Source organism: Ambystoma mexicanum, chromosome 4p, assembly GCF_040938575.1.
Source record: "Ambystoma mexicanum isolate Mex_15411 chromosome 4p, UKY_AmexF1_1, whole genome shotgun sequence".
In the NCBI taxonomy this organism is placed as follows: Eukaryota; Metazoa; Chordata; class Amphibia; order Caudata; family Ambystomatidae; genus Ambystoma; species Ambystoma mexicanum.
Window position 1 is genome coordinate 169,528,489 of NC_090927.1, and position 21,606 is coordinate 169,550,094.

The following is a 21,606-nucleotide window of genomic DNA, read 5'->3' on the forward strand; positions in this document are numbered from 1 at the left end:
GCCCCTACTGCTGCCGAGGAGTCCATCTCTGACCTCCGCCTCATGGACCTACCATCGGCAGTTTCGGCCTGGGACGCGGTACCAGACTCTTCACTCCCCGACGAGATGACAATCTGGGAGGGGAGCCAGGCCTTGCATCTCCAGCTGGTGGTGCGATCCCTGCCGCTTTGCTCCACAGCACCCTCTCCGCCCTCTTCATCAGTTGACGCTGCAGAGAGGGAGAGATAGAACACAGGCATCAGGGCACTGTACAATGGACTGATACACACATGACAGTTGTACATGAGTGGCAGTGTCAAACTTCAGACATACCATCACACTCCCCAACACACATGTCATTTCAACTCACACACATGAGCAATTCAACAGCAATATTCCACCAGGCAGCAACATCCTTACACAAACAACAGCACGAGCAGTCGAAGGTGAGCCTGACGTCACATGAAACACGGGGAGTGCACAACACATGCACACACGCCACCAGACCTACATGCATGTGTACATCTCCACAAACTGTCGCAGTGATGACATCCCCATCCATGTCACATCTGGCATTCTGCCTTCTACATGTCAGTGTCACATGCATCCATGTTGCATCACAGTTGCACACTTATCAAATACACACACATGCACATGTACACAGTGCAGATACATGCAGCAGGAACCACCATCCATGTGTGAAACCACAACCATGCCAGCATACATATACAGAAATTCAAACATGTGTGCTCCCACACCTGCATTTGGCCAGCATGCTTACCAACACAAACACCATCGATGTGTCTCACACATGAGAGGACTCACATGTGTCAGCCTCACACCACTGTACATACACATCCATACATGGCCCTACAAAAACGCATGTGCAACCTGCACACTACTGTCACACCAGAACGCGCACAGCGTCCAATCAGTATGCATGTACACTTACCGCTCGACTCCAGACGGATCTGCCTCTCAAGGACCTGGACGTGGAGCGCTGGGCGTATGCATTCCAGGACCCTCATTTGGTGGTCTGACAGCTGGCCCCGGCGGCCCTTGGCATCCGCTGCCTCCAAGATGCGCTGGGCCTTGTCGGGGGTCCTGGACCTGAAGTCCTCCCAGTGCTTCCGGACATGTTTGATGTCGCGGACTGCCACCCCCTCCTCATGGATGGCAGTCACGATGTCCATCCAGATCCTGGTCCGTCCTTCATTGTTGGCACGCAAACTTCCAAAGAGGGCATCATACTGCCCCAGGACTTGCTCCACCAGGACACCAACTTCCCTGGCACTGAAGCTGGTGGCCCTCTGCCTCTCTGGCTGGGGGTTGCCAGTGGTGCCAGATGGTGTTGTGCCCGACATGGCAACCCCAGAGGCAGGTGTGGGTGGGCAACTGGGTCCTGGGGCTGGGCTGTGGAGTGATGGTATCCCAGTCGGGAGTCTTCGGTTCCAGCAGGGGTGGTCACAGCAACTGCACCCCTGGCTGACGTGCAGGCAGCAAATAGCAGGGCACGTGGGCAACAGGCAGGCAGCAGCAGATGGCAGGTGGGAGGGTGCTCGGGGCTCTTGGGGGCAGGAAAATGGCCTTTTGGGCAGGAGCGTGGTCTTCCGTGCTGGTCTTCCGTGTGTTTTCACGTGGCCAGCTTGATATGGAGTGATTTGGCACGTGAAAAAATTGCACATCAGCGTGTAATTCGCGGAAAGGCCCTTAGCATGTAAGCGCGTCTGTGACGTGACGCGCAAGAGCATTTCCCTCAAAACGGGTGCATGTTCATTGTACACGTGTAAAAACTGCACGTCCGAGTGTCAGCTCGTGTAATTGGAGGAAAGGGCCTTAGCGTGTACATGCGTAAGTGACGTTGTACGTGAGGGCCGGTTTAAAAGGTATGTGTAGGATGCCATTTTCTTGTACGTGCTTTTTGTGGAGAGCGAGTGGGTGAATTTTGTACTTCTTGTCGGTTCACACGCGATTACTTCACAACAGTTCAAATTCGTACTCCCTGTTACCTCTGACAGCGTTCAATTCTTATTTTAGCCTGTTTCCTCAAACAGCGTTCAATTCTTCTTTTGTCCTGTATCCTCAGACAGCGTACAATTCTTCTTTTGGTGGGGGTGTTGCCAACGCGCACGCGCGCATACTTTTCACGTTCTTTTTCCAGGCATACGGTGAGTCGCGCATGTATTTACCAACTGTGTTTGCCCCGTGTGTCGCGTACCCCTTCAGAGGTCATTGTAGGCTGTGTGTATTATGCGTACGCTTATTTTTGTGTTTCTGGGTGCCACAGCGTAGTGCGGGTACATTTTTGCATGCACGTGGTCTACGAGGGGTTGCATGCACATTCATTTTTGTTTTCGGGGTGCCTGTGCATTGCGTGATCCGTCATCTTCCCCCAGGGGTCACAGACAGCCTTGCTAGAGCACTAGGGTACGAATTCCATCTAGTACCCTACCCCTTTCACCCCCAATTGCCCAGGACAATAGTTTACTGCAACTCCCATACGCACAAGAACATCAGTGCCATGGTTTGGAGGCGACCAAGCGGTAAGGGAGGCAAAGGTGGCCGACCTCCAAAAGGTGGGCGTGGTGGGCGCGGTAGGGGACATGGCCAGGATTTGCAGGGTGCCCCTAGACCCTGTGTGTGGAGGACCAATCAGGGACACCCATGCCCCCCGCATGGTTATGGGAAATGTAGCTGACACCATCCCAGCTCAGCCCGTGTTGGGCCGGCCCATTTTGGCACCTGAATCGGCACAGGATGACTCCCAGGCTGACTTTCAGGTCAGCAAGTCTAAGCCACGTGTGGCGGTGCAAGCTGCTGTCACCAGGCCACGTGGATCTGGGGCAGCAATGTCATCTGCTGACCCAAGTAGGCAGGGTGGGGAGGCTGCAGGGGCAGCTGCAGCTCTATCCACCCCAGATCTGAGTCTTCCAGCCGGGACAGTGTCGGTCCCGGTCCATCATACCGACGTTGGCCCTGCCAACATCAACCTGCAGCCAATGCCTGCACCAAGACCTAAGGTCATTGTGCATTCGCACACTCCTAGTACCCAGTCCACCGGCACTTCTGCCCCGACTGACCAGAGCGGGGTAAGCTACTCAGGATCCGCACCACCTTTCAAAAATAAGAAGGGTGCTCTGGCACTACAGTCTGAGACCCCAGACACGGCTACACACTCCGGTACGTCAAGGAAGCCTAGCTTTAATGACACCGAACTTGATGCACTTGTGGCCTATGTGTCAGCACATAGCCGCGAAATGGTGGTGACGGCAGGGTGCAAGACCACACCTGGTCAACGTAGGGCACACTGGCAGACCATCGCGGACATCACTAGTGCCCTTGGATTTGTGAGGCGCACAGCTGATGATTGGTACAAGCGGTGGAATGACCTGAAACGCAGAGCAAAGAACAAGCTGGCTTCCAATCATGCCTCTACTCTGGTGACTGGTGGTGGGTCTCCACCAGAGGACAACCAACTCACTGAACATGAGTCTGTTGCTGTAACCTTCGTCACAGAGGAACAGATCCAAGGCGTGGGAGACCTACCAGATTACGACGCATTGTCCGGTGAGTGCCCATGCATGTGTGTGTAATCCATGTGTATGTTGTTTGGGTGACGGGTTTTGATTGAGTGCCAGGTGAGGGTGTGTACTCCTGAGTGGTATGGGTCACACATGTGCTTCCTCCAAAACATTCAGCAGCCTTGGATTTGGGTATGACAGTATCCCTTCTGCCCACAGTAGCCAATTGGCACCACATTACTGCAGTTGCCCTTGAACTGTCATCTTGCAACAACATTGTTCAGAATTTTTCAGTGTTCATTCAGGCTGATTGTTTCAATTCTCCCATTTTTGCAATGCATTCTTCAGCCCTAATGCCACATATGTGACATGCTTCTGTCATTGATTACACCCCACATTGACCCACATTTGTTACCTTGTTATGTGAATGATTAGACCATTCAGGCTGATTGAGTATTGGCCTGCTCACATTAATTTTTGGGGCCTGTTTAAATGTGGAACTTGATAGTTATTTCCTGTCATGTTGAAGTGACCAACCATTGATGTGTACATCTGCCTGCAATCACTGTATTATTGTACACTGGATGTGTTGCAGTGTGTGGCACATTTGTATTTTGTCACACTATTTAGCATTTTTCATCTCATCCAGTCCATCTCACATGGATGGGTGACAGTACTTATTCACTGACATATGCTGTACTTGTCAAATGTACCATGGCTAGGCTACATGCCATCTGTGTGCTGGCATGTGTCATGTATGTGTATTGGACATGCCACTCACAGACTAATGTGTGATGCCAGTGCTACCCAGCATGCATCAAATGTGTTGCTTTTCCATCTTGGTGTCCTCAGTGTCTGCTTTTTGCCTCCCCTTCCAACTCATTGACAGTGCATGCATGCATGTTATTGTCATGTGGGACATGTGTAAATCATGTACTGGATCTCTGGCTTGTAAGGCCTATGTGTGTGCTATGGTGCTCATGCCTGTTTCCATTTGTTGTCTTTCATGTTTTTGCAGGTGATGACGCACTTATTGCTGTAGAGGTGGAGGAGATGGTGCAGACCCAGGAGGAATCTCAGGCACGACCGGGCATCAGTGGAGGACGTGGTGTGGTGGTGGGTGAAAACACAATCTTATTGCAGACCACACTGTCCAGGGGTGTCTCTGGTTGCACCTCCCCAGACCTCTATGATTCAGGTGCTGAATCGGAGGATGAGACTAATGTGCTGTCGCAGGTAAGTGTTTCTGGCAGGGATTCTGTTCTGTCCAACCCACCTGCACCAGGGGTAGAACCCTCTATGGGGATGTCAGTGTTGGTAAGTCCACCTTTGACGGTTACTGATGCAGGGTCACACTCCACAACATCTGATCCTGTTCCTGGGCCAGCAGATCAGAGGGGGAATGCAGTCCTGCAGCCTCAGGCAGTGCCGGCACAGCAAGGTGCAGATCACCTTGCCCCAAACAGGTGTGGTGCCCGCCAACGCGGTGGCCGTGCGCCACCAGGCAATACTGTATCGGAAAACTCCATTTACGGTATTGCAGCACAACAGGGAGAATCAGTTGAAATGATGGCTCAGGCAATGGAGAGGGTGGCCACTTCCATTCTCCCCCTGAAAGGCAGATGGAGCAACAACAGCAGGCAACAGACTCCCTTTGCCAATCACACAGGGAAGACATGTTGGCGTCCAACAGGGACCGACGGGCGGCAGTGGAGACTCTGCGGGAAGCCATTTCTGTGGAGTCACAGGGCCACAGGGAAGCCCTGAGGTTAGCACTCCAGTTCCTCAGGCAGACTCTAAGTGAACTTAAGCTTCCCGAAATTTAAGGTCAGAACAGCAGCTGGAGCAGCTCACATGTTCGCTCTCAGCTGAGCTGCAGGAAACTCGGGAGGAGATCAGGGCATCACGCGAGGCTATGCGTGCAGAAATGCAGGCAACCCGTGAGGCATATACTGAGGTGATGATTCCCTTGGCATCACATACTACCTGCACGTTGATGGAATGCCAGAGCTTCCGGTTTCTATAGATGTGCTCAGTTGCCCTGGGAGGACGTAGAGCCACATGGGTGCAATCAATGGCACCTACCACTTTGGGGAAGTGTGCTACCCCATAAAAATCCTGGACAGCAGCCTGCCTTTCTGTCGGTGTTCTGGGCAGGTATATGTGCCTGCGGACTGATGGGCGTGCAGTCATGATGGCCAACACCTGTGTAGGCAGCGTGACTGCATGGCCTGTGACACCCCCCCCACTATGGCACTTGTCCGCTGAAATGAACCAGTGGCCAAGAAGTGCAGTACATTGAGCACCTTTTCCAAGGGGCTCAGTGTTTGGGAGCACAGGGTGGGTGATGTGAGGTCATCCTCCCACTCACTCACCAGGTCGAGTATTATGTGAGGTGGAAACCTGTACCTCCCATACACCTGGTCATCAGGCATCCCAAAAAGGCTGGTCCTGGATGTAAAAATTCTGGCTCTGACTATCCTGCTCCTCCTGCGGTGTCCCACGACCACTGCTGCGAGGAACGGTATATTCATCGTAGCGTCTGAGCTTGTTTGTTGTTTGCGCGCACTTTATGCTGCGCGGGTTCGCGTACGCCTGCTTCCTGTTGGCGTACGTGTTTACGGATTAGCGCGTTTTTTTTGGCTCACACGTTTCCCATGTTCGATTCCATGAATACGTGTTGTAGGCGCGCGTTCTGTGCATTTGCCTCCTGTACTTCCCCCGTAACGCCCACATTTTCACGCGTTGTTCCCCATTCCGCATGTTACGCCCGTGTGCCGCCTACTTTTGTTGTGTGCGGCGCGCTATGTGCGCTTTTGCTGTGCGCGTAGCGCACGCCGTTAGATGACTTTTGTGCCCGCGTGCGCCACGCAGGATTTTAGCGCACATCCCAGTATTTACACGTGCACAGACTTCCATGAATCGATGTGCGTGGCTTTCGCACGCTTGCACTGCAATTTTTCACAATTGTGCTGCGATTCGCACGCTTTCGCAAGCTTGCGCAGTGATTTTCGGCACACATTAATTCCATGAATCGGCCTGTAAGTCTCTCCAATGTAATTGAGTCTGCAAAATATCTTCTCTGTGAAGGCCCCAAAACTCAACAACTAAGAAATAACGCTTTTCTTGCAAAAGCGGACACCAAGCTACTGTATATGGATAGTGACTGCTTATGGTTACAGTTCAAAGAATGCCATATTATTATGCTAATATATCATCTAACTAACATATGGGTGCATATTAAAAATCAGCTTGACATGCGGAATTTGTTATTGAAAATAGTCATGAATGTCGGGTAGGCGTATTCTACTTAAGCTACCGGTCTACGTTTTGGAATTTGTTTATTTGCTATTCTTTTTGTTTTATGGTGATGATCCGTTTCTATTGCAAGTTTTTTTTTAAAGCCATATGTGTGGCTGTATTATGATGATAAGATTGGTTATTTATAAAAACGCTTAATACCCAGAGGTTTCTAAGCGCAGACCCGGGGATCGAACCTGTGTGGTTCCGTGCCGTCTTGCTTCCAACGCAAGCACGTTGCCCCTGAGCTATCCTCCCGACGAAAATAAAAGAGGTTGTCCCCCGAGACAATCGTGTAGGGAGTGAGATAGAAAAGACAGATGCCATGAAGCCGTCACTCTAGTCAGAGTTATGGATAGTGGGTGTTACCGATCTCTAGTTGCCAAATGTGTTGTGGTCTGATCTCCCACATTGTTCGACTGCCACCAGAGTTCGCGAACAATGCGGGAGAGCAGTTTGAAACCAGCGAACCCAGCAGCAGCAGTGCAGCCATGCCTGGGGTCTTCCACCAATAAATGTACCTTTTGTCCCACGATCTGCCATCCGTCACGTCATTTACAAAATCTTGGCGATGAGGATGTTGTAAATGACGTGACGGACAGTGGATCATGGGAGAAAAAGTATGTTTATTGGTGGAAGACGCCCACGCATTAATCGTCACCATCTGATTATCCCCCTTCACTTCTTACAACAGGAAGCATGGACTAGGGAGGTGGAAAGCCCCCAGGAGACGAGAGCGGGATGGGCATTAGAGCACCATATTTTATTCACATATCATCCCATTTCAGCATGATATCAGTACTGCCAAATAAAAACTCGTGACCTCCACTCTAGAGTCTGGGTATTGTTAAAGCCATCTGTGACACCACCTAAAATTACACTGACACCCAGGACTTGGGTACTTTCAACCTGCAAGGGCCCACACCACAGGAATTACTTCTGCCTCCCTCTATATCCCACTAAAAACCACCCATCCCCACTTTTGTGGCAGTGACACACACAGAAAGGCCACCAAAATGGTACAGATGCCCTCTAGAAGACCACTTTACATTACAGGTGCATTCACACACATACACAGAAACTGCATGAATGCATACACTCACACATACATGCATTCCAAAAATCACAACCAAATAGATTCTCTTTTACACTTACCTTTGTTTTCCTCCCCACATTTCAGATCTCCTGTCAACCTTTTTCCCGGTCCTTCTTCCACATCAACAGTGCATAGGGTTGAAAAGTCACTGGTACTGGGTGAATCTCCCCTTGTGTAGGGGCTGAAGACCAGCACTGACCAGTAGCTGTCATCCATCACTGGTTGCCTCCCATTCGCCCCAACCTATCTCTGATGGTGAATCATGCCACGTCAGCTTGAGATGGGCAGGGAGAGGGAGGGGTTCATATCTCCATTGTGGTCCCAGAGAGGTTTGGTCCCAAGCACCAATGCCACACAATCAGGGCAGTGGCATCGCCTTCCCTTATGTTCTGGTCTCTAAGATGACCACACACTGCTACGGGTGTGCACTGGCCAGGCTGCTTTGCTGTGCCTCAACATGCACAGTGCTCTTCAGGTTGACTGGGAGACACTAGCAGTTGCAGTTGCAAAGAATCTACATTTTCCTAGATTCTGCTAAATCCAAAGACTGCCCATTGCAGCTACGTTTGCATTATGCAGAGAGTGTCAGAAAGACTGATGCTCCATAATGCAAATGGAGTTGCAGTCTCATGGGATCTGGAGACGTGTGAAGGTAGAAGTAGCGTCGGCCTGATCCCGTTAGTGCACCAGCCCCCACTGCTCTGTGACGTCAGCCAGTATATTTGAAAAGGTAAACCTTAATCCAATGTCTTTCAATGAAATGTCCAGGTTAGACCAACCTTTTCTTGTTACAGGACCCTCAATGAAACTTCATTGTCCCAATTGACATCATCAGCTTACTAGGGCTGGTGGTGGGACCCCACACTTCAACACCCACCCACGGGCAGTTTCCTGGAATCTATATGAGAGTTAGCACGTGGCACATGCAAAGACACCTGCAATGTGGACATTAGTCACATGCCAAGAGGTAATTTGGACCAGCCCATTGGAGCAGAAAACTAGCTAGTCCCCCAAGTAAGGGCTTGAAAGCAACATTTAGGCAGACTTTGAATGCCCCTCATCCCTCTGCTCAGACCAGAACAGGCTCGTGGCTGGGTACATAGAAATGAAGGCCCTGTGTAGGGGGTGTAGATGAGGTCCCCAGCTGAATAGCATCGATCAGAGAAAGGAGACTGGGTGATAGGACCCGATTTGCCTCACTCCCGCATGTGGCCGATGAAGACAGCATGAGGTCACGGCCTACCCTCTGAAAAGAGTACAGTAGCACATAGCACCTCATCCTCAACAGAGACTGACCAACACAGTCTGGGCTCCATCCTGAGGATGGGAGAATGAGTGAGCTCTGAATTAATAAGCTTTGTAGAAGAAGCTGTCTGTCTGTGCTTTCTCAGGTCTTGCGGTCCCGTCAGCCTTAGCTGGCTGAGATTTGCAGAAGAATGCATGCTAAACCATGCTGTTTGCCCTTTGCTTTCCTCCCGTCAGAAACCAGTAATCAACAGCTTCAGCTCCTCAGACTTTGCTGACCAAGTGTGCTGCTCGTGGTAATCCCTACAAAATAACCTGGCAGTAGATGCATAGATATCTGTAATGCTGTTTCAGATTGATTGACCCACAGAGGTAAGGGAAAGCCTGGGGAAAAGGAATGTGCGATGTTATCTTTCATGTCCTGTATGTTAGTCTGAGCAGTGCATGACAGGGGCGTGAGTTATAGTCATCAGCTTTTCAACTTTTCTTGCTTTCTCTCTACCTCCTCTGCCCATCGACAGATTGGCTGGCTATCTATGAAACAAAGAGCTAAGTCTAAACTTCTCGTCATCTTCAAAACTATCCATGGACTTGCCCCGCCATACCAGTCTGCTCATCTCACTCCCTACTCTTCCTCTAGCACTTTACAATCATCCTCGGCTCACCTCCTTGCTGCTGCTCGAAACCCCCTGTGCTTCCTCTCGTTTCCACTCTCTCCCTCTCCTCGCTCCCCTACTCTTGAATGCCCTTCATCTCCTTCTCCGTACTACTCCAATTCTACCACTATTTAAATTCAACCTCATAGCCCTCCTCCACTTTGAAAAACCTGTTACCTAGCACTCCACTCTCCATCACCCTGCTTCTCTCTCTCCCTACCATCATGGACAACCCTACAGCACTTTTCTGTCACACCTCCTTCACCATCCCGTTCCTATTTCATTCTGTCGTGTCCTCATCCCTGGTATATGTTGCCACCTGCCCCTGGAACATCTAGTCTTCAAGTCACATTCTCTCACCCCATTAGTATGGGGTGAGAGAATGTGACTTATATGGTTAATGTGAAATTGCTCTAAGAAAATCCTATCAAATTCATTGTAAACAACTTTTTTAAAGGGACGTTATGGTTGCAAGGTAAAATCGAAACACCAAAGACATTTCCAGTTATGGTAAGCTATGCAGCCATAATTCACACCACTGCCATGCTCTGCTAAGACTCTTTATGGCCCTTGCACCTCAGTGGGGTAACGTATGCCAAAGGCATTCTAACCTCACATGCCAACCCTTAAGCTGTCCAAATCAGTTTATATGGTGCACTGTGACAAACATTTGAAAGTTAGGGTGCGTGTGGTGAAGAATGAAATGAGCACCAAACCCAGTGTGCATTATGTACATATAGAAGAATACAAGTCACAAACATATTCAACAAATATAAAGATCTGTGGTCGTTATTATGTTTCCAACATATATTTAATTTTATACAAAGCAGGCTGTAACCCTCGCTGGTGTTATTTTTCCCCATTACCCTTTCAAATAGGGGTATTTCAAAAGAGTACAAAATGGGTATACCAGACTGTCCACCTGGGAATGATAACCATCTTGCAGAATATAATGTGCACAGTTCTTCTAGGTTTTGATCAAGCGATTTTCTCAGAAAGTTGTTATGACGAAATGATAAACGGAAGAGATCATTAGAACTGAAAATTGTTATACTGGCACTACACCAGTCTCTCTAAGGCAATGAATTGTTATCAAACTCCCTCCAACCCAGCCCCATCTGCCAAACACTTTTCATGGCCCTTGTCCCTAGTCAAACACCACCCTTTCCTCTTGATTGGGATGTAACACAATCCTGATACAGTATTTGACACTAAGTTACCACACTGGACTCCATGGGTCACAGGCCTAACACATAAACTGGCTGTAAATCACCTCTTTCAGACCTCTAGAGGCACAAGACTGATATGTGGATGGTTGTGCTACCACTTATTTTGTAAAGGACCTGGCCTGGCATACCAAGCTTCAATTGGACTGCACACACAATGACTGACACCTAACCAGCCCCGCCTGCCTTCCTGAGAGCACACTAACAGAGTGGGCTGTTTTTTCATTTCTTTTCCCTGCTCTCCACTTTGCCCTATTTAACACAGTGTCCCATTTAGGCCTTGAAGACTTAAATGTGTGGCGGAGTTGAACATCCACATGACTTTCTGAGCAAAACCACAGATCAGGTACAGACAGACACAGATAACGGGGTATCTGCGGGAGGGACTATGAAAGCTGTAATGCTGTGATGTTTCACAAATGCTTAATTTCACTTCTGTCTGAGGAAGTGGAGAACACTTGCAAATATGCAAAATACTTTGCTAGCCTAATTAAGGTATTGACTTGTTGTTTTCTTCTGGATCAATATTCTATTCAACCCTTGGCTAACACGGTACAAATGAACTGAACTACATATATGTATATATATATATTCAATGAAAAAACTTTGTTAAAGGGACGTTATGGTTACAAGTAAACCCAACAAAAACTCAGAAATTTGCCAGTTATGTTAAGCTAAGCAACCATAACTCGCACCACCACTGTGCACTGCTAAGACTTACACCCAGGACATTAAAAATGACATCACAAATGTCATTGATGACATAGTCCAGGGAGGATAGCTCAGGGGCAATGTGCATGCCTTGGAAGCAAGACGACACGGAGCACCACAGGTTCAATCACTGGATCCGCGCTTAGAAACCTCAGGGTATTAAGCGCATTATAAATAACCTATCATATCATGACATAGTCCTGGGATGATAGCTCAGGGGCAACGTGCATGCTTTGGAAGCAAGGCGAAACGGGGCACACCACAGGTTTGATCCCCGGGTCTGCACTTAGACACCTCTGAGTATTAAGCACGTTATAAATAACCTATCACATATCTGGGACACTTGTTTTTGTTCACTGACATATCTATGCCAGGTGGTTTTGTTCACTGACAGTCAGAATATTAAAATTCAAAAGGTGCGCTATATAGCTAGACGTTAACCTTGTCATATGTTCTTAAAGTACTTTCCTTAGGATTCATACAAATTCATTTGTATACATTAAGATAAACTTTAATGGTATTAACATTTTCTGATGCTGCAGTTTCTTTCTTCCTTACTTTCATGGCCCTGTATGTGCCTTTGATTTGTATGCATTGTGGGTCTTCATGTGTATTGTTTGTACTACACAAGGGTGTAGTAAGTCTTGAATTGTTAGCTAGTTATTACATGTTTAACATTACTCAAAACTCTGATAATGTAGCATTCATTATTTTACTATCCAAAATTACAATATTATAAATATTGTACTTCTATGGTGCATGCTACAGCCATTACCTATGTTTATGTATTAGGTTCCAGTATTCACAACAACACTCCAATACAATGTTGTTTAGATGAGTACATTCTTTAATAGATTAAGTAGTTCATGATAGGTCTCCCGATCAACACTGACATCTTGTTACCAACATTATAAACACAGCCCCAAGGATTTTTCATCAAAATTAATTTCACATGTGATGTCATCAGTGATGTCAGCAATGACATTTGTGATGTCATCTTTGATGTCCTAGGTGTTAGTCTTAGTAGTGCACGGCGGTGGTGTGCGTTACGGTTGCTTAGCTTACCATATCTGGTGAATTTCTGGGGGTTTTCGGTTTTACTTGTAACCATAACATCACTTTAACAATGTTTTTTCATTGAATTTCATAGGTTTTTATTAGTGCAAATTACTCATAATGTCCCTTTAACAAAGATTTTTCAGTGAATATATATATATATATTTATATTTCAATAGCTGCTTTTGCAAAAAGAAACTCTTCCCACTGAAAGATATCATTTTCTTTCCTCTGGTCGTGCAACTGTTAGCAACAGCTGGAGGTGCTCCGACCAAAGCGCACATTACAACACGACTCTCGCCCACATAGAAACAAAGACAGAGAGGCAGAAAGAGAACACACAGAGAGCACAGACAGAGATTGATGGAGAAAATGATAGCGACAGGTAAATCGGCCTACGAAACAAGGGATAGAGCTAGCAGTGCATATTGAGGATATCCGTTTTGTTCCATAACTGCTCATTGTTTTATACTGCCTAAGGGCAAAAGAAGACGAAGGTGGCAAACATGTCCATAATGTTGATTGATATCAGCCATCTGAAGTGTCCAAAGGAAATGTACATGTTCGGGTTAATCGAGTGCTTTTGTGGACACTGTATTCATATTTTCATTGATTAATGTAGGATATGACGGTGAGGATAACACCACAATGTTCCTCGGTAGATATATATATATATACAAAAAAAAAAATATATATATATAATAAAGACACTGTATTCATATTTAAGCAATATTTAAGAATGAATATGTCTATCCTGTGATTACATAAATGTAAGAGTTGCAACACTTTCAGGAATTTAAGCAGATAAGTCCTCATTGAAGATATGTAGCAAATCAGCTACCTTATTGAGCAGTTTTGAATACCACAAAGGGGACCCTATTGTCTGCTACAAATGAAACCTAAAATGTCACATGTAATTATGAACTTCATAAGCGATTTTTAATTAAAATGTACGACGCCGTAGGTCTGGAATAAAGTAGAAAGGTGCATCATTTCTGTTTAATCATGGAAAATGGACAACACTGTTTGAACAAGTATGTTCTCATTGTGTGGTCCTCCTGGGTCAATTACTGTGTGCTGTCATGGTCTAAGCCTGGGAACAGGAAAATAAGTGTACTTCAGTTTCAAGTGCACAGGAAACCAGGAAACTATTTGTTCTGATGTCAAGAAATCAACTATGCCAGAGAATTATGAATATATCATGATATGCAATGCTAGGTCATCCCTGTTGGTCCATTAGGAGGATTAACCGTCCACTAGAAATAACGGGAGAAAAACAGGAAACAAGGTCTTCGCTGGGCCTCGAGTGATCTGTTTGGGTTGGGCTCAGGGGTCGGAACTGAGCTAGAAAGGCGGTCTCCCGCTGCTTGGTGATCTGGTCTGGATGTAGCTTGGCTGAATTGCTTTAGGGGTATCCAATGAGATGGTATCTCCAAAATCTCCAAAATATAATTTCGTAAGTAACAACAGAAATAATAATCAAATTGTATCTATTTGAGTCAGACACTTTGAGGGCATTCTTTACTGACTCTAATGAAAATTATAGGAATAAGGCCAATTTCTCCCTAGTGCTAAAGGGAATACACTGCCTATCTTATGGAGCTAAAGGAGCTCGTCAGATGTCAGGAAGTTCAAAGTAAATATGTCCTCCGTCGAAACTAATTCTATCTGACACTCCACTAAATATAATTAAAGTAAATAAGCCAAGAGAATGTCTCTTCTTTCCCTGGACTTCTCTTCTTCTTGGATTGTCTTTATACAGGTTTTCTTTTGGGCTTATATCATTCTCAGTATTCTCCTTTGATAATCTCTCTTGCCAAGTTTTGTAGTTCTTCAAAGTGGGTCTTGTGCTTTCTGTGGCCCTAGATTTGGAGTACTTTTCCTTCGAGTATTTCCTCATGCTCTTGTTTTTGCGTATGTGTTCTTCCCAGCCTCTTTGCTCAGGCTTGTGTAACTTGTGTTTGTCTTGATTCCCTTTTAGGCTTTCTTTGCCGCGGTTTCTCTCTCGGAGGCTGTCTGCTCTTGCATCTTGTTCATTTGCAAGCTTTATTTCATCTTTCTTCTCATGTGTTTCTGGACTGTACTTTCTCCAGCCTTTAATTCTGCAGATATAGGGTGGTTGCCCTTCCTGCCAGGGATTTAGTTCCCAGTGTCCGTAGGTTGCTCTATTAGTTTTATTAAATCTCTCTTTTATACATGGGTCACATCCCTTGTAAACTACTTTCTTTGATGATATCCCATATCTCTCTTCAAGTGACACCACTCTTCCCCAACCGGGGTGTTTATTTGCTTTCTCAGGTTCTGGGACAAGTCGCTTTAAGCACATAATGATCGCCCCGGCAGCCTCACAATCACAATATTCCTGGTCCCCCCGGTACCTTTCGTGGTGCGCGGAAGGGTTGCAAGGCTTGGCCCACTCTCGGGTACTATTTTCTTCTCTTCTTGCTGCTCGGGTTCCTGCTCTCGGTTTCTCGTCGGGTGCCTGCCTTCCACAGACGCTGATGATTGGATGCCGTTCAGGCTTCCCTTCTCAGTAGTCTGGATGCTGTTCCATGGACATCCTGCCCACCTCTGCTGTGTGTTCTTTCCCGTCCTTCTTCCTTTGCAGTGGCGTACGCCGTGCCTCTGGTGTATCTGACTGTGTTTCTCTCGCGGTTGCAATTTTGCGAGCTCTGTGACTTGGCTTTACTCCACCTTCAGGCTTCCCCAGTACATATCACTCTCCTTCTCTCCTTCTGCCCTGACTCGTCACAGTTAAATACACGTCTCTGGTTAAAGAAACATCTTCCCTTTTTCTTCCATATATGTTTCTTTTTGCATTGTCTTCAGCCAAACGTAAATTAGCCATACTACTCTTCATAAAATATAGTCCATACATGCAGCCATGGTAGTCCTTGTCCCCAAAAGGGGAGGCTCTCCCGGTGAGGTCCCACTTGCATCGACCCCTAGGCAGGCGGGTCATAATATCAATACATTTTGTCTATTCCAGCAAGCAAAAGCATTGCAATTTTCCACTAGAATGCTAAAAAATGAACTTGCATAACTCCTGTTATTATTTAGATGGAATCCTGAAAATGTTGTGAAACCTGTACAGAATATCTTTACTCTGATCCATTATGCTTACTTCAAATCACAAAAGGACTGCGATTTCCACTTCTTGGCAGATGCATTCAGAAAACAATTCCACCAATCAAGGGTCCTCAGCCACCATCTTAAGAAAGAACCATCTGAAGCCTCTTGGCAACATAGACCATGGAAAGGAAACAGAGTTTACCACAACTCTTTAAGAAGAACAAACCAAGATAAGACCAGCGAAGAAAAAAGCCACCTGAGAGAAAGGAAGCCAAGACAGAATGACAAGCAACCATAAGATGGAAACGCTATTAGAGCTGAAGCATTGTGAAAGAGGGATACGCTTTAGGAGAAAAGGACCAGACCATCCACAGAATTGTACTAAATGCTCAAGTTATCCATGTTATGCCATTTCTTTAAGTTGTTCACATTTTCCTCAAGTTTGTCTTTTGTTTGTTGCTTTATTGTTGCTGTGATTCGCTTGATGTTTCATTAAGCTTGACAAGGCCCTCGCCCCCACCTCTACGGTGTTCTGATCTATACGGCCCCTCTTTCTTCAGGGACCTGCTTGCTATGAGGGAGGAGTGAGGGTCAGGCGAGCTTTCAGGGTATATGGACATGAACGTGGTAAAAGGGAGATGTGCATTTTGGCAGTCCATGATTGCAATGACTTTTTATGTGTTTACCAACCTAAAGTGGTGTATAAAGATAACGTGGTCTATGTATTTCCTGCCCATCCCCCTTTGAGTGACCAAAATGGCAGTTCAGGAGGTGTGGGAAGTAGCTGAGATCATTTCGAGTAGGTGATTTCTTCTTTTTCTAGTTCTTGACCCTAAACTCACGCGTTACTTTGCAAGTCTCCCTCCTACTCTCCCCCATGAGAACAGAACATGACAGCGTAGTTGGTCGTTTGCATGACATGTTTGGAAATGACTTCTCCTTGACTAATGTTTCCTCGTTCTTTGTTCTGTTATGAAAACTTGAACAAACAGAAAGAAAAGAAAGAAAAGAAAATGCCGGCTCCCCTTCAGTTATACCATGTGGAGGAGGGAAACGGTGCATTTCAGGAAGGTGAGCTGTTCTAGGGTACATTTCCCACTGCATAGACAAACGTCTCCGTCTCTCTCTCGCTCTCTCTTTCTTTCTCTCTCTCCCTCTCTCTCACTCTCTCTCTCAATGTCTCTCTCTTTCATCTTTGCAAATAATCCTTCATAGAATCCCACCTCTTTGCTTGTTTCTGGGTGAATTGTTCATGTTCCTGGACCAGGCCATGAATTCCGAACTCTTCAAGGCTGATGGGCTGGATGTTTGTAGTGTATCCATCACCTGGGATGATGGGGTGTGCGTCTTAAGCAGCACTTCACAGAATCTGGGCCTCCACTATAGGAATCTGTGTTTGACCTCATGTTTTCAGGCTCATCAAGCTGCTCGGCCCTTCATCTTGCTAGGGTTGCCAAATGGGAAACATTAAACAAACGTTAGCAGTGCCTAACACATGAAAGTGCACTTTATCAGTGGCGTAACACAAAATTTGGGGGCCCCCTGCGAGCCATGCTGAGGCCCCCAGCTCGGCAACAAATTAAGGGTCGAGCCACACTTTGGGCCGGCCTAGATTACCACGCTTGCTCAATACACACAAACATGGTGCTGCAGGGGTACGCCGCACACTGCACTAGGAGAAAAATATAAATATGTGTTTTAATACATTATACAGCACACTTTCTGAGAAAAATTGGCTAAAAGGCTAGAATGTTTGAAATTATTTTGTAGGGTAACACCAATCTAAAAATCTAATACATGCAAGTCACCAACAGTGCACAGGAACATTAATGCTTTAATTAATATAATGCTTTTCTATTAAAAATGCCAGGCCACAATGAAAACATGTCCAACTGGCTGCACAATGTAGACAAGTCTAGACACGTAATAACATATTACAGTAAAGCATGCCAGGCCACATAGACATACCTAGACTGGTTGCAACAAAATTCCAGTAGAACAAATAACACTTATCATGGTTATTTTATCACAGATGCCCAGAAAAATATACAATGCTGCAGTAAGAAACGGCTAGACTGGCAGCACACAAATGGCAGCCAGCTAATTACACTTAGCAGGACTGCTTTATCAGAGATGCCCAGTTAAAAAAAAGTTACGCCAAACTAAGGAATTACTAGACTGGCTGCACCAAAATGCCCCACTAGCCTCTAATACCACATAGAAAGCCTGCTTAGCCTTGGACATGGATGACCATTATGATTTATTGCACAATCCCCATCCCCCCAACCCCCCATACTCTCACACATCCCCTCTCCCTCCCACTCCCTCCCCCAAAACCCAAAAGCAGCTTCTCTACCTAGAATTACCTCCAGGTCCCTTTTCCTTGTCCCAGTGCTTACGTATGAGGCGCCTTGCCTCATAGGTAAATACTGGGATGTGGAAGAGTGGCACTAGGAGCAATGAATATTACAGGTAACTAAGCCAGGCATTACCTCCATGTCCCTCTACCTCATCCCAGTACTTGTGTATGAGTCAAAGTGCCTCATACACAAGTACTGGGACGTGGAAGAATAGGGCTATGAGGAATGAAGATTACCAACAGGTAACCAAGGGATTAAACACAAGTAGTGGCACAACACCATTTTAGCTGGCTGGGCTTCAGCCCCCCATACACCCTTGACATTTTGGGCTATGATGACTCAACCTGCTGACCTACAGAGCCGTTGATGGACAGAACAGGACACATGTTAAACGGCACCTGGGTTTCGCTGTTAGCAAAGGCCCAGCAATTACTAACTTAAAGCATTTCACTGTTAGTACCTGGATTCAAATGCATAATTCTTTAGACAATTCAAATCTTGATGTGGGTTTAGTACTTTCATGCCAGGGAAGTGATTGGAAGGGTAGAGAGGGGACAGGCAACCGCTTATTCTCCCAGCAGTCCATAAGTGGGTGCTTTAAGACTTAAAAGAGAATGCATAAAGAAGTTAGGTGCCTCACACAAATATGTTTGCCCCTCCCCCACCGCCCGTGAAGTTAGCACCTCTCCCACCATTCGAATGGTTAGCACAAACAACCACACCATTCCACATACACACGCACACACACCCAGCCACCCATACATTTAAGTGTGTACCCTTTAACCACACAGGCACACCCAGGAATCCCCCCATACATTTAAGTGTGCACTCTTTCACCATACAGACAAACACACCCAGGCAGCCACAAAAACATTTAAGTATGCTCCCTTTCCCCATACACCCACACAGGCAGCCACCTATACATGTGAGTGTGCTCACTTTCACCATACACTCACACAGGTAGCCACCTAAACATTTAAGTGTGCACTCTTTCACCATACACTCACACAAGAACATGTCATGGGGTTGAGGAGAGCTCTATACTTCAAAAAGAAATGGTTTCTTTTTGAAGTCACTCGACTTCATAATGAAATGATGTCCTCATCAGTCATAGTGCTCCCCCACCCCATGTCATGGAGGCCTCCACCCTAGAGGCTTCCATGTCATCAGGTGGGGGAGCCCTCGGACTTCATAAAGAAATAGTTTATTTTTGTAGTCCCTCTGCCTTCATAAAGAAATTAAGAAATTATTTATGTTAGGCTGTAACAGAAATAATTTCTTTATGAAGGCAGAGTGACTAAAATAAAAAAAAAATGTTTTGTCCAAGGCTCTCCCCTCCCAGGACATGTGGACATGTGGTGTCTGGGCCTCCCCCCGCACCAGAGAGGATCCGGGGGGGGGGGGGCACCATACGCCAGTGCTCTATTAATATATGATATGTTATGTGTATGTTTCATAGGTTAAGTTCAGTTTGCTTGTACTGTGCTAGCCAAAGATTGAATAGAATGTTGATCCAGAAGAAAACAATCAGACCCTCCAGGCTATTGCAGAATTAAATGGAACATTTTGCAGAACAAAAAAGCTAATTTTGCAGCACGAAATTGTACTTTTTGCAGCATTTCTGCAGCACATTTTTTAATGACTTGAGGATTTAACATTGGCACATTGCAGGAAAGAAGCAATGTGCGGGCTACAAGAGAGCCAGGTTGTCATTATTTGTACCTTTTGGATTAATTTAATAGACAGAGTTCTAGATGTCCCTGGTTTGACAGGTCAGCATTGGTTTTTCTCTACATTTTTGGGTTACTGCACATGTCAAATTAATATTATTAGCTTTATTGATCATTATCAGTAGTAATGGTGAAAATATTCCCCTTCTCTAGTCTGCCAAACACCCATACATGTCTCCCACCAACATCCCTCTCAATCACCAATTCCTCATCACAACTTACACTCCTCAATATCTTACTCATGTGCATACTCACGTCCTCTATCACATTGCCAAGTCCCAACTCGCACTCCCCCAGTCTCTGCCACACTCCAAACCATACTCCCACCTCACACATGACGTTAGGCAGTTCCTCCCGCAGTCCACAGTCCTTCATTCTTTCTTGCTACTTATAGATCTTGCCTCCTTTCTCCCATTCCATCACACACTTTCCTCATCCTTTCTTCCAATCTGCAGCTTGCTGCCTTTCTCCGGCCAACCGCCCTCTCTCTCTCTGCTTTCTGGCCCACTGCTCCCCCTGTCGTCCACGCTACCTCTCTGCTTTCTGGCCCACCACTCCACCTCTGGCCCACCGCTTGCCTCTCTGGCCCACTGATCTCCCTCTGCTTTCTTTCCTATTGCTCCCCATCACTCCACCTTCCGCTCCTTTTCCCCCACATACTGTGACTATGTTTTTTTTTTTTAATTTAGATTTTGGCCTAGTTCCTCCAAAAAATGGGGCATCTAAAAATAGAGCAGAGGATATGTTGTTTTTAGATATCCCATTTTTGGAAATGATCAGGTCTCCTTATTCTCAAAGGTGACCTGCACATTTCCAAGGGACTGAGCTACAGCGCAAATGATGCGCTGGCCAGCCGACTTGAATACATTAGAGTTGGAAGTGCGCTCCCAACAATGGCTGCCAGCACATTTCACTGTGACTAGCCCTTGAGGGTCCTATCACAAAAAAACATATCCTCCCATATGGAGAACAGAAATGCAAGTACAGCGTCGGTGGTCATACCTCTGCTGTCCCACTTAACAAAAGGAAATTGCGTGACAGGTTCAGGAAAGACCGTGTCATGCAGTGTGCACTCTGTCATCTATTCAAAGAAGACACATGGGATTGTCCTTGTTTTCTGCATATTTAAAAGTGCATCCTGTTTGTAAATTTGGGAATGTGCTTTTAAATGCACAGAAATGTCCCCTGATTTGCGCAAATGCACAAAGAGGTGAAAAGGGCCATCTGAATGGGCGCATATAAAATGTCCTTTGTGGACCGGGTAACTCTTTTTTTGACACAAGTGATGTGCTAGCGCATTTCTTTAATTTTACCCCAAAAAAGATTTGGGGACTTGGCCCATTGTGTCTTTTGTTTAAAAAAACAGCTGTTTTTTGTAGCATTTTGCAAGATCTCAAAATCGCTATGAGTTGGAGGGTCTGAACAATGAGCAACACCTTAATTAGGCTAACAAAGCAATTAATTTTGCATAATGGCTCCACTTCATCAGGCAGAGATGAAATTAAACAATTGAAAAACATCACAGCATTACAGCTTATATAGCGCCACCTGCAGATACCCCGTTATCTCTCCCTGTCTGCATCGGATTTGTAGTTTTGCGCAGAGAGGTCCGAAACATTGGGATTTCAAAGTCTACATTTTTTTATTTATGTAT